Source organism: Hesperophylax consimilis, chromosome 7, assembly GCF_061612785.1.
Source record: "Hesperophylax consimilis isolate HC1 chromosome 7, BYU_Hcon_1.0, whole genome shotgun sequence".
NCBI classification, from domain to species: domain Eukaryota; kingdom Metazoa; phylum Arthropoda; class Insecta; order Trichoptera; family Limnephilidae; genus Hesperophylax; species Hesperophylax consimilis.
Window position 1 is genome coordinate 38,368,232 of NC_142842.1, and position 17,248 is coordinate 38,385,479.

The following is a 17,248-nucleotide window of genomic DNA, read 5'->3' on the forward strand; positions in this document are numbered from 1 at the left end:
TATTATTGTCAGCTCAACCGTGGTGGCCATTAAATAGAATAGAACCAAACAAAACAATGTCGATAAGTTGACAACGCAATTTGTAAACATGGATTTGTTAGTAATTTCGTGTATTTATCATAAAAAATTCCTGTTAACATTATTTATCATTGTACCATGAAAATAAGTTATACGGTGTGAATGTCTTTACACGCACGCTTGATATATTAACTAATAATACGTTTGTGTAAACATTATTATGAACTTGCGAAATAAACATAACAATGAAATATTCTTTGCTGCGGTGAATAAAAACTTCGCTATCTGAAGGACACGCTCTTATCCACGAAACGTTTTGTAAACGGTACGGTGAGTAAACCGCACCGTACGAAAAATGAGTATGCTTTGTTCATGACACGGCGAGCTAACGGAAAAAGTCACGGTTTTGAAAAAAAGGTTCGAGATGTGCACTTCAGATGTCATTTTTAAGGAAAAGCAGTACGTAGTAATGCCAAATCATTTTTGGTTGAAATTTATTACCTGAGAAATATTTTTGATTATTTAATTAAATACTGCAATTAGAACTCATACTTAGCTTTTGAAATAATTGGGTATTTTTTTGTTAATTCAGTTTTTTTGAATTAATTAAGTATTTTTATAAGCTCATAAAAAATAAAGTATCAGGCCTATAAAAATGCATTAAAGTTCAAAATGTCCTACTTACGATTACGAACCAATTTTCGGTTATAGTGTTTTATTTTATTTTGTGGCAAATTAAGTTCTTTAGAAAATGGTCGTAAAACCGCCTCCTAAATTGACAAGCGTTGGCCAAGAATTCAAATAACAAATCAAATATGTATCTTTGAAGGAAATGTGTATATAGAAAAGAAAGAAAATTACCATTAGCGATTTTGTAAATAATCATAATATCTATATGGTAATAAATTAGCAACTATTAATTAAATACAGGTTAAATATATTGTACATAAAATATACATAACACTAGGTAAAATATATTAAGTAAAGAATAGAAATGCATACTTATAAGTTGATGTAATCCGCCTCACTAGTTTGTTTGTAGTTTTGTAATAATAACTACAATTATTATTTTAAGAATCATTTGCTTATTAATAGCTATGTACCTTTGGACTGTAATTAGAGAGTCTGAAGATATTAAATTGAAAATGATAGTAAACACAGATAAGAATGGAGAGGAAGGAACTAAAGGAGATTTCCCCTCATTTGAAAGGGTGGTAGTTTCTAAGATTTGCACGATATACAGGGTCAATTATTCTAAATTACTCCATATAAAATGGTAATCAAAAGGTTTGGCCTCTCTAACTAGGCGTAACGAGATGGAAAAAGTAAGAAAAGGAATGTAAAACCATAATCGTAAATAATTAATCATCGTGAGAAATGGGCTTTCTAGAAAACCAATTGATCATTCTAGATGTATTCGAGAGCTGAATTTAAAAAAACCTTATTTGTAGTTTAGATATATTGTAATATTCTTGATACTAGTTTATGAGCTCATCCATAGATGGCACTACATTAGTCTATTAGTTTACCCATGTATGAATAATAAATAAAGTGAGAATCCCAAGATTCCAACCGCCTGCTAATTTAGATGTCAGAGCCATTGTCAATCTATCACAAAATCCAAGTGTTTTTTTGAAGCCCAGTTTCATGGAATTAGTTGAAAGAAAATAAGCTGTAGATTTATTTATTTATTTATTTATTTAATTAAAAAAAAAACAGTTTTTACATAAAAAGCATACTCTGCACATCTCACTAGGGCATTCCTGTATCAAGATGTGCAGCTTTACAATAATATCATTTAAAAAAAATACATATATGTAAATTTAAAATAATAACAACATTAAATTAAATTTAAACAAAAAAAGAAAAGTTTATGACACGGACGTTTCGAGACCGGTAGACAAAAATAAACAAAATTTTAGTAACAAATGTATGAAAAAAATAAAAACAAAAAACAATAAAGTCAACAAAAGAAGCATTATTAAGTAAGTTGGCAACAATAATATTCTTCTGTTAACTAAAGTACAAGGTACCTGTGCTGGCTTATCAGACACAAGCATAGGGCAACCATACTAACAATTACAACATGGATAGTATGAATAATAGATTATAAGAAAAAATAAAAATAACTAAATAAAAAAGGTAAATAATAACCGATAGGTAAGTAGATAATATTATAATAAAAAGTAAGTAAGTAAATATTTTAGCTAGACAATAATTAAAGTAAATATTAATACGATAATTAAGTAGATAATAATAATAATAAGTAACATAATAATAAATAACCAAAAGTTATTTTAGAAGTAAATAAGTGCATGCGCAGTAAGTAAATAAGGATTGTATCGAAACAGAGCTTCCACAAGGAATTATGATATAAGCGACAACATGGGTGATCCAAAATCATCATTCTCAGCTAGTACGGAGATTTTGACCATTTTCTTGAATGAATTTAACGTACCTATAGTTTTTATATTTTCTCCAAACATATTATATAGCAACGGAGCTTTATATGAAAAACTCCTTTGTCCGAAGGATGTTCTGGTATACACCGGCTGATACATTAAAGAAGAACCCATTCTAGTGCTGCGCACTTGTTGAGATCTTTTAGCAGTAATAGTGTTGTTGAAAAATTTACAAAGAGCCTGTATTATGTACAACTGCCTTATTGTCATAATTTTGCTTTCACTATATAATAACTTTGATGGATACATAAAATTTCTCTTATACATTATTTTTAAAATTAATTTTTGCGCAACATTCAAAGGCTCTAAGGTAGTCTTGTTACAAGAACCCCAACAGACAACATTATATGAAAGCATTGATTGAACTAGAGCATAATATACAGTTTTTAATGTAACTTTGTCCAATATGTTTCTTAGATTTTTGAAAATGTAGGCTAGCCTTCTTATTTTGTTTCTTAATGTAGTAATGTGATTGTTCCATTTTAAATTTTTATCAATAACTAAACCCAGGTATTTGATGTTGTCTACTCTTTCCAAAGATTGACAATTACACTCCTGCACACAACAATGTATTTTTAATGAACGTTCCAAAGATGGTTGATTTACAGAGGAAATGCTAAAAGTAATATATTTAGTTTTAGATTAATGTGCAGAAATAAGCCCTACCGTACTATGGTTCTGTGTGAAATGATGAGAGTTAAATCTTGAGTAGTATTTTCTACGTGATTCGCGAGCAATCAAAATTGCACAGTTCCCGAACTGGCCAAATGCAATGTGTTCGTAAACTGAACACAGTCACAAATAATAGCACAAAGCACTTGCTTTCACTTCTATGCAAAACTTTACAATGGGCATCTTAATTATTTGAACATGTTGCGAAGAATTATTGTGTTCTGTATTCATTGTTACAAATAAAAACAACAAAGAAAAAATATACGAAATAGTTTCAAAGCAAATTTTGCAAATGGCATAATACGCAATAATACTGGTACCTATTATTTTCTTGGTTTGTATTTTAATGCATTATATTATACATTAATTGGTTGTTTATTTGGTGATTTCAGGCGGAAACAGCGGTAGCGCATCGTCGCAAGAACTCAGCACTTTGGCCAAAATGTTAAGAACTTCAGGAAAAGTAAGTGCATTTATGACTCTCTTCTTTATTTTTTAAAACTTACGATCACGAAATTTATCATTGCAATTGTTCGCCGAATTTGTGCATGATATAATATTTTCAATTTACAATCCCTTGTGTACCATAATACATTAAGCAAAGAATCTTAAATATAATATACACATACAGGACTGGCCCTACGTGGGCGCAAATGGAGCAGTCCACTCCGGGCGCTAAATTGCCAAGGTGCTGATAATATCTCACCTAACACATCGCCCTTGAAATTATTTTTCATAAAAACGGCGCAACACGAAAACACAAATCATCCTAATATTATTGATTACAGTGATCTCCTGCCTAGAGGAGTCTCCTGATTTTGCTTACAGTGATCTCCTACCAGTAGACTTCTCTAGAGAAGACTTTTGAAGACTTCTCTGTTTTGACAAGCGGGGCAAAATTTTAGTTGCGCCATGCGCCGTTCGGCTCAAGGCCGGCCCTGAACACTGTTCACTGTACACATATGATTGTGTAATCCAGATTAACTGCAATATCTTAGTAGCAGAGTTCAATAAACCTTATATTGCCTACGGACTAAAAATGGAACAAATAAATAAAAACACAAAAATCTAAAATTACTCCGTTTTAAAGCGTCCATAAATTATATTATAATTTCACATTTAGGTAAATATTAAATCCTTAATCTTGAGATAATCAAGCAATCTAAAGAAATTTTACAGTAGGTATTATACGAGCAATTTTCTTAAATATTTTGCCTCACTCTGGTTTATTTGATTCTTAAAGTTAATTACAAAAACGTAAGGTGAACCATTTTTAAAACATATTTTTTATGTTTTGCATTCAAAACTTTAATATATTAAAAATATATATCTTACTATTTCTAATAAAAAAATTAAAATCGTATGTTATCACCTTTCAAAAACAGTTCTTAGTTTTCGGATACGTTTAAAAAATGTTAATTTTTATTTAATGCATATCTGAAATTCTTCGACCGTCTGACAAAACATGCTAGTGCCCTGAGGGTTACTTCGCGTACCGGAGATGTTTTTTTGCTCCAGTTGAATACGAGATTTGGTTTAAAAATAGCCGGTGAAATCCGTGCAGTGAATAGGTCATTTTGCATGCATTTATAATTGACTTTCAACCACTAAATCTTTTCTAGAACATACAAGGCAATAATTGTCTCTTGCTGTACTTAACTGATGTTTTTTTCGTTCCAATTCCAACAGGTTCCATTTATACCTGGTTCATGTCACTATAAAAATATTTCCGCAGTTTATTTAATATTGTAATAAAACATACGGTTATAAGCTTTGTCTTTTCTAGTTAAACAAGTCGGAACATTGGTCTGGAATATAATATTCCATTTACTTTGCACGCATGAAATGTGTATTCGTGCCGTTACACTATGTTAAGAATGCTCAAAGTTATTTCATTGCAATCAGGGACGAACTGGAAACCAAATAGGTTACAGAAGTATTTTTTAATTATCATTTAATTCATATTTCTGCTCTTGCGTAAAATTAACGACATCGAGAGGTGCTTACCGGTTATATAAATTCCAGACTAAGTAGAAACTATTTATTTTTTTTACACTTCAGTGGGGTATTATGTCAAATAGTAAATTAAAATTTGTATACACTTGTAATTATTTCGCTCTTGGTGTTCCAATTGTCACACACACCATAAACCAACCTGGACATCCTAGTACGTTAGACCAAAATCCGTCATAGGGAAAGAAAGAAAAATTTATAAATAAAGAATTAAAGAGAATGTGCCATAGGCCAACTATAAATATGAACTTATCCGAAGTTCATGCAATAGATGAACTCACTTGAGGAAACGAAAAGATTTAGCCTAGACACCAGACATTATTCAAATCTTACAATACTAGGGCCAGTTGCTTAACAGAACTTGAACAAGTTAGTATATTTAAAGTTGATATTCAATTTCTATTATTATTCAAGTACTTTGAAACAACTGACCCATAATGGAATAATAACGGAAATTGAATAGAACTTCCACAGAACTGGAATTTGAACATTAATTTTAACCTAAGTTCCTCAGGCCAATTTGTTCGCTGAAATGGTCTCATAGAAATCGTTATGTCTCCCTTACTTTCATAGTTCGAAATATAAACTTAATGGTGTTAGAAGAAACAACACTAAACTATTCATTCAAACATAAAAGTTAACTACAGAATAATTAAAATGTACACCTCTATGTAACCAAAGGTTTCAATCGCAACCTGAGAAAAATTTATGGGAATTTATGAAAGTTTGGTGATTCATTTTTATACGAAATGACAAAAAGTCTGGTCACAGTATTAATAATACAATTGTGAGTAAAATATGTATTTTTTGTTATTAATAATTTTAGTTCACTGTTTAGACGAAAAACGTAAGGTGAGCCATTTTTTTAAACTTTTTTCATTTCATTTAAAAAAAAATTATCATTTATTAAACAATATGCTTGTTCTTAATTTTTATAATAAAATTTGGAAGCGTATTGTATTAACTTTCAAACACAGTTTTTAGTTTTCGAATACGTTCAGAAAAATGCCAATTATTTGGATTTTATTACGAAGCGGAAATACAAACAAAATTTTAATACACAGAGAATGTCTGACAGCATCACTAGGAAATATAACGTCAATATGCCCGAGGCCTAAAGGGTTACAAAAAATTGTATCAGAATAGATAAATAATATATTGTACCGTAATTATTTATCTGTATTATCTAAGATGGGCTGACGTTCACAGAAAATATCTATCTGTATTATCTAAGATGGGCGGATGTTCACAAATGCTGGTTTTTAACACCAGAAATGTTCCCGTGGCAAAGGAGTGACATTTCTGGCCGTGACGATCCATCCCTGGTCGGATCGCATCTCTGACATTATTTACAAACCATTGATGGTCGAGTCGTGGCCATTGTTTAAAATGTACCAATGTCTCGATGACAATCTTACGACGCAGTGGACCGCTCCATCATTAATCAGGCGCTGAGAGCTTTCTCAGTACAATGTACAATATGCATACATTATATGAAGAGCAGAGAACTAGCGTTTTTAAACTTCATAGCTCGCTAAGTACATGAAAATGCGATATATCAATTTAAGTGACACTTCAGATTATTATTTTAATGATATATAAATTTTTATCTTAGACTTGCGTCATAAAAATTGGTTTCCATTATTATTAAAAAAATATATGTAATTTTTTTTAAAGAACATTTACTCGACGGGAGGCCCTGAGGAATAATATTTCCTCGTGGGTCTGGGTCGTCTTTGGGGGGGTGAAAAATAATTTCATGGAAAAATTAACCTTATATAAATGTACATATATATATATAGATGTAAAAAAAATGTCTATGTAATCTTTGGGGTTGCTGTGTGGATGGTATTTTCAAGGAAACGTAGTTTATGTAAAGAAAGGGGTATGAGGGTTGGGTAGGAATCTGTCGGTCAGTGTGTCCAGGAGTGACGGACGTATGAATCCATCCCTGCGGTGCAAGGCGATTGGTTGAGAGAGTCCTGCTGGAGAGGTCAATTGATCTCCCTCAACCAGTCTCTCCTAATCGCATTCGCTGCCAAGACCTAGAAAAACCTAACCCCGTGAATCCGGGAATGGGTTCATCAAACGTAGCGAACCACTTAAGGCGACCTATGGTAGAGGTGTTGATTATCCGATAAATGGTTCCCGGGCGGTGGTACCCATACCCACTTCCCAAAATAAAATGAAAAAAAAACATTTTCAGTGATATTTTAAACTAGTCATAAATAATATTGTACATACTAATGATTTAGACAGAATATGTATTTTGTTTGTATCTGAAAATTGTGTAGTCAAAAAGAAAAAAAACGAAACGAAAATTAAATAAATATAGCGCAATCAAAAAGAAAAACAATGGCAAAAATGTATGGCATTGCACAACCGATAACTATAAATACCGATGACTGTTGATTTATAAGAAAAATGTATGTTTTTCGGTATGCTTTAGCCAATATTTGATCTGTTTTTTTTTAATAGTTAATGTTTTGACATAAACAAAAAACATCAAAAATTGTAATTAGTGTGTTGTAAATTTAAGGGGCAGTAAAATTAATGTGCGTTTGGGTTAATCTGCTCTTTCAATGGGGTACTGTATGACATGTATTTGGCGACAACGGTTAATGAATTGACTAATTAATAAACGAAGCTAATTAAATATACGCAAAAAAAGCTCATCGCCGCGACCAGAATATAAATACGGGGATCTTTCATTAACCGGAGCTCTCTGAACTACTTGACATCGGCGTCGTGATTGGTAAGGATTTTTTCATTTTTTACTTTGATGGTGTACATTGATGCACAAATTTTCAAATAGTGTAAATATGATATATTTACTCAAAAATTGAGTAAGCAAAAACTTATTGAATCTGAACAATCTATCAATCGTTTTAACTTACTGTCCGGGACAGGCTACTTTTATTAACTTTCCCTGGATTCACGAGAAATCTGACCAAATTCCCAGTCCACATTAATCCAAATTGCAGGCCTTCCTGCGTTTATTTTACCCTGGTAGTCATTGAACTTTGGATCTCACAAGTCATGACTCATAACAGTCGGAAGAAAGCAAAAGTCACGACATTTAATTATTTAAGTGTGTTGCCGGTTAGTGCCGCGAGAGAGTTATGTTATTGGTTCGTACAAAAAACAAAAAGCTTCGGCAAAAAATATGCAGATTATCTGCGTTATTTTCACATCAATGTCTTCAAATTATGTCGAATTTGATACGTGCTTTAAAATTATCTTAAAATGATTTCAATATCTTTATTTGTTTGGACTTAATTAGTTTAAATTTAATTTAAAATTAAGACAACTATTAGAGGATTTCAATTCGTCAGTGATGACCACTTTAATATTTTCCTTCGATGACTGTCACTCCCGTTCAAAGAACTTTATTTAAGTTTCTTTTTCAAAATTGGAAGTGTTTGTTTGAAGAATATAGAGAGATAAGCGATAAGCGATACCACTAATATAATATTTATTACAGAAAATATTGTTTTGCGATTTTAAAAATTGGAACTGTTTTGTAAGAAAATTCAGACTATCCCCATTAATATATTTTATTTAGATGAGACACAAAGTGAAAAAAATGAATCCACTTTTTTATCCCCAAGTAAACTATATAATCCCGTCTCCACGCACTGCTACTTACGTGATAATAGTGGAACACATTTCGACGGCATATTAAATCGCGGGTTTGCGCTAGTTAATCCTAATCTGAAAGTTTTATTATCATTGATTGTACAGTTTAGGATTGTTGTAAACGGAAGTGGTGCCCTCTGTTATTTTCTAAAAGAACCATAGAACATTCGAACCGCGGCAGCGGGCTTTTATCTGCTAGTTTAAATAAATCTATATGTTACAAGGTATATTGTAAATATTTAATTTCTACATTCTCAATCGGGATTAACCTCATTCTAGATTAATTAAAAATATTAACCACTTACTGTTTTAAGACACTTGATCTGTCCATCAATTCTTCTGATTTTATTTGGGAGATAGCAGTATATCCGGATATAACGGAATACTGCGTTCTTCGTTAGACACTAACACTAACACAGTTATAAATGGTTCGTTTCATCAATTGATTGTATGTTCTGCAGAAAAATGCATTTTCGAACTGTAAATCAGACTTATGGCCGATTCTATAATTATACGAAGACTTCACATTCCCACTGACCAAGGCGAGCTATTTAACTCTTCATCCATCCATCAAACTACAGATTCATGGTCAATGGGTACCGTGGAAATAACTGTCAGTACGACATGCAGACTTAACACCTAGCGGATATCTGCTAATAAGAATTTATTTGTCTAAAACGGGTAGTTTTCATAGAGTTAAGTAGCATATTAGATGAAAAAAAACAGCATTCAATATTCCAGCACATAAAATAAAATGATATTGACTGCTAAAACTAATGTGGATCATCTCAACAAAGCGCGAAATGCTTTAATTAAAGTTATTACAAAAAACTTATTAGATTCTTGACAGTTTTTTAATTAATTTTTTTAATATTTTTAAAAAGAAAGACAAACATTTCCAGGTTACGAATAACCTGACAATATTTGAAAATCTCCTACTACCACCACAGTAAGCTGAAAATGTTGCTTGTGTTGTGATGGAGGACGAGCCGAGGGATTGAACACACTACGCCTGGGTGGGACCCAAACGCGATGTCAACTCGGCCACCAACCGGTCATTTATGGACTTTATGTACTTCAGTTATGTATGGACTTCGTCATACTCAACACACAGCAACAGCAAATAAATAAACTATAAAACAAAATTATATTATTATGTATATATTATATACATTACCAAAAAGATAAACTAAACCATGGTACTGCAGAACACGATTACGAAATAAGACATAGAGTCATAAACACATGACTCCGAAGACAAATACCACAGACACAAAGACAAAACCATAATCTGGCTCCAAAAGACATAGTCATCAACACATGACTCCCAATACAAATACCTAATACAGACAAAGGCAATACCATAATTTAACTCCAAAATTTTACAAGATATTAAAGATACTCACCTAAAAAAATTACATAACAAATTTAAATACAAAATTCCCACTTGGATAGCCAACAAAGGCATAACATACTGCGGAAAGATAACGTATACAATATTATAACAACACACCCCATGCATGTATTTTCTCTTTTCTTTTATTTTTTTTCTGTGATTTAAACTTTTTTTTTTTCATTTCTTTTTTTTTTAATTTTCACAAACTTATTTTTCTTCTCGTTTTTTTTAACTATATTAAAATTAGATTAAATTTTTAACACCTCTGAACCATTGGTTTATACCACAAAAAATGTATTTATCTTGGTTTAAAAAATCTACTAATGTTGAGCAAACGACACTAATAAAGTGAATAAAATACTTAAGTTCAGTTATATCATGGGTCAGTGTATTGGTACAACAGAAGATTATGTTATGATGTATGAAAGTGAATGAAGCAAGGAGTTGTGTGGCGTTTATAATTTGTTAGAAAATGGCCTCCCATCTCCTTTTTAACAGGATTTTAGTGTATCAGCAATACACATTTTTCTCCTTGTGGTACAACTACTATGGTCACATTAACATTTTATTATTTTTATCATCTGCATCTCAGAAAATATATTTTTTTTTTTTCAAATTTAAAATCGTCGTTTTTATTTGGACTTTTTAATTTTAAATTTTTCGATACCTATCTGCATGAAGAATTTTTAGGTAGATTGTACATTTCCTATTCGAAATTCAAAAGAAATTGTTACCTAGTTGTACAATATACTATTTATTTATTTATTACACGCCCTAGTGGGCTTAAAATAATATGCATTCATTAAGACATTAGTAAACTACATAACATGAAAATCTTGATAAAATACACAAATTTCTCCAGCGGAGATATAATCTGAACTGTGAACACCTTTTCTTCCAACGTGAAGCGAACCAAAAATTACATTATTAGAAATGTTTGTATTGTCTTAAGTTCTCACGTATCTAAATATTCTGTTTTTATCACTATCAGAATTTAACAAAATCAATCAACATCTTTGAGAAGAAAGTGGTTCAAGATCAAATAATGTGTCAGGGAGTTATAGTTTCCGAAATTGCTAACCCATCAACTTAACTTGTGTATCTTTAGTATGTCTACTTGTGGTAATAACGAAAAGAATGTAGAAGCACTCTTTATATGCCTAAATATATTATTAAAAATATGTTGTGGTAAAACAAAATAAAGGGTTCACTCAGTGATTTACGATAATAACAAGTTCTTACTGAAATATTAATTTCATTGACGACAACCCGGGCGTATGTTGACATTTAATATATATTATGTACATATAGGCAAGTCCCGCCTCACTAGACGATGTCTGTTCTGATGGGGGTAGCAATAAACATTGTATTTTATTAATGAATCTTGTTTTTCTGCGTAAAATACACAAAATATAATTAAAATAGAAATGGAATAATCAGAATTATATAAAATCTACGCAATGTACAAATAAGGGTAAGAAAAGTGCATGCACAATAAATATATGTAATGTATAAATAAGGGTAATAAAAGTGCATGCACAATAAAGATATGTCATGTATAAATAAGGGTAATAAAAGTGCATGCATAATAAATATATGCAATGTATACATAAGGATAAGTAAAGTGAATACATAATAAATATATGTAATGTATAAATGAGGGTAAGAAAGGTGCATACATAATAAGGTCAAAATTTAGTGCATAAAAGTCGAGCAAAATACGTGTTAATATTAATAAACTTTAGATATCAAAGAGGATTTGCGAGTAGTGATTACTCGGTGCTGCCTGTCTATTTTTAAATTTAATATCCTTGTGTTGATTTTTTGTTTTGTTTTATGACCATTTAATAAAAAAATCTTGTTTGCTATCATGAGTTAAATATATGCACTTAAATAAGCACCATGTGTATTTATCAAGCAAACAGCGCTATAAAAACTGTAGAAATATGCATGTTATTTCTTTTTCCCCAACAGTTTGTTATCATCTCCAATATTATATCTCCGATATTATTATCGACTCCAATACTTTAACTTTACGACCCTGGATAAAAGAAGACAATTTGCTGACTTAATATGTCTACACAAAATTATTCATGACAAGCTTGAAGTAACTCATTGTGTGAGCAATATTCTTATTAAAGTTCCTAATAGACGTAATCTAAGGAATCATAATATATTCCATCTAGAATTATTTAAGAACAATGTTGCATACTTCAATCCATTATCTAGAATGTGTCGTCTGTACAATTCTATTGAGTGTAACTACATAGATATATAAGCAAATAGTCTCACTTATTTTAAAAAGCAAATTAGCAATAGATTGTGAATGTTTGTTGTTTTTTTTATTTACTCTATTTGTTTTCTGTTTTATTTTTGTTTCTTTTGTTTTTTTAACCATATATTTATCTGTATGTTTTGTTTTTGATATCTCTTTTTTTGCCTTTGCTCACGTTTTGCTGTTTATATATTTTTTTTGTTAACACATAGTGTATAATGACACTTAATCTGTGCATGATGTGAACATTTTTAAGTGGACTGTTGACATATACGTTTTTTTTTGCAGCGCTTATCTAATGATTTTTTTCTTCATGTTAATAGTCTGTAAATGTTCCTAAACAATAAATAAATCTCATGCCATCTCCTAGCGACGGTTTTCTGTATTTCGGTTCACTCTGAACGCTGTTTTTTCACAAAGAAGCTGAACGAAGTACTCTCAGAAACATTTTTTAAATGTGTTCTCCACTGTCGAGATTTTGGCTACATCTGTAGGTCAAAGATTTCTTTAAATCGTTTTTTCTGAACGCTTAATTTTTTTTTCGTGCATCAACATTGAGTCTTAAAACATACTAATCACACCTAGGTAACATAAAATATCCAATCTTCTTCTCTGAAAATAATAACACTACGTAAAATACACTAAATTTAAACACCTATATTTAAATGATCCGTTACGCTTAAATGTTTTTTTGATTAAGCCATCAGATAAACTTATTATGGCATAATTATGGTTCTGTTTGACCACCTGGATTGAACCCCCGACCCCGGAATGACGGCTTGATTACTAACCAGGCAACTATCAAGACGCACGAATCATTTCGGTGTGAACTTGCTCTTGACACCGGTTAAAATTTATTTGTTCTAACACGAATCCCCTCAATCTCATGGTTATTCATGTTATTATGTCATCAAGTGTATCCAGTCTTTAGACAGCCATAGCTATCAAGCAATCGCATTATTTATAAGGCGGGACGCTTTGATAACATTGAAGATTTTTTAACCGACTATTATTATGAGTTTTTGTCTGAAATCAAACTTAAACGTTTATTTAAAAAAACGCAAATATTAGTTACCATATTCTATACTCGTATTTAGCTTCAAAATTATCGATTTGTTTAACACATTCTTAAAAAAATAAAGTTCGTTCGAAAGTGTCACAAAACTTACTATATTATTGATGTTTTCTCTTCACATTTCCTTCTTTTGCTTTCAGTTTTAATTGAATAAAATAGGTTTGCATAACAGCTTCATTGACAAACATCACTTTCTATCATTGTTATTATTGATGCCCATGCCATTTTTAAACGTAAACCTATAAAATATTTAAAATACAATTACCTACCTAGTTGCACTTTATCAGAACTGATTATGTTATATTTTTCTTTTTTTAATCAGGTGTCTATTGTATCGGTCTTAAAATAAGCATGAATAAAGACTGTTTATTTTTTTTACGCAAACAAATAAAATAATATAAAATACCGGTTGATATGATATATTTATTGAAGTAGTCATATTTAGTCAATGGATATGTTGTAACAATTTTAAAATTTTTCACTTATTTTGTTTTTCAACAGTTACCGGTTTCAACCGATTTCGGCTTAATATTTTTACAGGCAGTCAACTTTTTTTATTCTTATATGTTTAAAAAGAATTATAAAATCTTCTACCTAAAAAGATTTCAGATATCTTCGAGTATTGTTTCTAGTTCAGAAAAATTCCACCGAAAGATTTTTTGAATTGCTGTTAATTATTATAAAAATCATTATTAATATCACACGAGAAAATAATTCACACTAATAAACAGCATCAAAAGAATATTGTAAAAATCAAATTCTATTTTATCCAAAAATACCTACGTTAAACTACGTACATTATTGTGTAGATTAATTTTAAAAATACATTTTTTTTATGTTCTCCATAAAACGGTTATACACCAATATATCGTGGAAAAGATAACAAAATGAAAAGTTTACAGAGGCATTTTTACTATTTTGTGACATGTCTTGATTAGTTTTTTCAGGGTTAGTTTTGTCTCGAAGTATGTATGAAGATTGCGATTATAATGTATGTAAGTAAGTCTAAAGTCATGGTGTTTGAAAGAGAGGGTGCGAAAACAGTGTGCAATATAATTGTGAATGATTGATACTTGGAGCAGGTGGATGTATTATTGTGTATTTGGGAAGTATGTTTACGAGAGATGAGAAGGCTGACAAGATATATTAAAAGAAGGGTAAATGCAGGTAACTCCATTCATGGAGGACTGAACGCGGTTGGCGCTAACAAAAAATATCCAAAGAAGCGAAGCTAACAGGCCACAATGGAGTCCTGATACCTACCCTGATGTAAAGAAGTGAGGCATGGAACTGGCAGAGGAAGAATGAAAATAGACTGAATAGTAGAGAAATGAGATCCCTAAGGTGTATGTGTGATAAATGTATGATCGTGTGAGAAATGTGGAGATCCGCAAAGAATTTAAGGCTGATGTAAACGTAATGAGTAAGATTAAGAAAGGAACGCTTATATGGTTTGGGCATGTATAGCAAATACACGAAGAAAGGAGTGTAAGGAGAATATATGACGCTAATGTGAATGGTATAAGAAGTCGGGGACGCCCGATGAAGACATGGCACGTTCCACTGAGTTGGGTCATGTCAAGGGTCAGAATAATAGAAGAGTATATATAAGACAATGTGTGAATTTGAATGAAGCAAGGGGTTTATGCCAAGACCGAGCTGTTTGGCGGTCCATCCTCTTTGTCTACCCCTTCCACAAAACGGCGTGATGGTTAGCTAGTATGTTTTATTTTTTTTTGCATTCATTCATTCGGTCGTTTTATTTAAAAAGAACATTAACAGGTATGTTTTTCATGATTTGACTCAATATAATCGTACAAGGGAAGGTACGCACGTTTTCTCGATTAAAGGGTGTTCACTTTATAATGCAAGCACTCTGCAGCTAATAAGTGAGAGCGATCTTCGTAATAATGGGCAGTCCAGCGAGAAGTCTAGACGCAACGTACATTGTGTAAGGGCAACTGTGAGGCAGATGCAGGTAACCGAGAGCAGGCTGTAGGCATACAGGTAATATGCATAATGCATCTTATACGCGTCAATTATCATACCATCCAATTAATGTTACGATAAACCAACATACATCCATACTTCTTGTAGATAGGCAATGTAGCAGGGGCGTGCTGGAAAAAACATATTTAAAAAACATATTTCCACAACAACAAAAGTTATTTATTATGTATTCATATATTTATATTATCAAACATATGTATTTTTTATTAAACTTTTAATTACCATCGATTGTGTATTAAGTTCTACTAAAAACAGTTATTGTTAAATTTAATAATTGTCTTTCTTTCCGAAAGCAATCTGACAAAAAAATTTAACTGTTGTAAATAAGCAAACAAAATACAGGAATTTATTATTAATTAATTTACTGGACAATTTGTATAGTGCCGCTTTTGTGAGATATCACCTCAGGGGCGCTTTACAGTTGATGCAGGTATTACAAAAAATATAAATATTACAAAAATAAACTGAAGTCAAGTTAAGTAAAATTAAGAACAGGAACAGGTGACACGAAGATAGAAGATGGAAGATGGAGACTCTGCAGCAAGAATACCAGGTGGTGAAAACCTGGACCAGCTGCTGCAGCGAGAGAGTCCACTACGTCCACCAACAGTGCCAGCACGAGGTTCGTCATCCGACCAGGTATGTGTCGGCTGCTAATAAAAAGCTGACACAATATCCTCACATAGATACCAGACGTTTGACTAAGATAGAAGATGGAGACTCTGCAATGTATCATTTCCTTCTAAAAGAAATTCCCCTATACATTTTATATTAGAATCTTTCCTAACAAAACAGTTATTGTTATTTTACATTTTTTTAAGACTGACAAAAATGTTCGGCACTCCCCTGAACACCACAGGCATTTTAAAATCATTAGTTGCGTTACGCCCTACGTAAAGCTGATTCAAGCAGTTCAATGCTCTCGACATTTAATTCTGATTTATGAATGTTATAAGCCTAAGTTTTTTAATTTGTTTGTACGCTTGTCTACTACAAGCATACGTCACGGAAAGGTAGGGGAACTTTGAACTAAACGCGATGGCAAGGCCGAAACCTTTTGTTATGTAATCCCAAAAACGATTATGGGTATGAAATACGCTTTTATAACCTCAATGACAAAGCGGTAAATTTCTTTGCTGTTGAGAGATATACGAGTACAATAGGTATTTCGATCCTAAATTTGTATTGATGTGGGGAATTATTTGTTGAAATTGTATGAGTTATATCATAAGCCAATTAACATATTTTCAATAGCATATTTATTTATTTTCTGTCATCAATAAAAATTTTCAAGAAAAAAATTAGTATCATTGCAAATATTCACATCCGGAACCAGTGGCAATATTTAACAATGAAATACGAACATTTTTTATTCGCACAACCATTTCTCTCATACACTGAAGTACCAACAAATACTCCAAATACATAAACAATTATAATAATAATAAGTGCTTCTTCTAACACAGCAAACTTATTTTGTGGCACCATTTTAATTGAAATTATTAAAATTTTTAGTTTTTACCACTTTTATTGTTTATAAATACCAACATGTTTCATGAGCAACGCTCACTTCTTCAGGGTTTTAATAATACTCTATTAGTATTATTAAAAACCTGAAGAAGTGAGAGTTGCTCATGAAACATTTTGGTATTTATAAACAATAAAAGTGGTAAAAACTAAGTATTTTA

General features: G+C 31.4%; 1 protein-coding gene across 1 annotated transcript in view; it reads left to right on the forward strand.

Moving 5' to 3' along the window:
• The first annotated feature begins 3,601 nt into the window (after positions 1-3,601).
• LOC149422723 (uronyl 2-sulfotransferase homolog pip-like) overlaps positions 3,602-17,248 on the forward strand; it is a 36,998-nt gene continuing 23,351 nt past the window's right edge. Inside the window, exon 1 of the mRNA XM_089633926.1 lies at positions 3,602-3,615. The gene's annotated coding sequence lies outside the window, so the exon portion shown is untranslated. The remainder of the gene's footprint in view (positions 3,616-17,248) is intronic.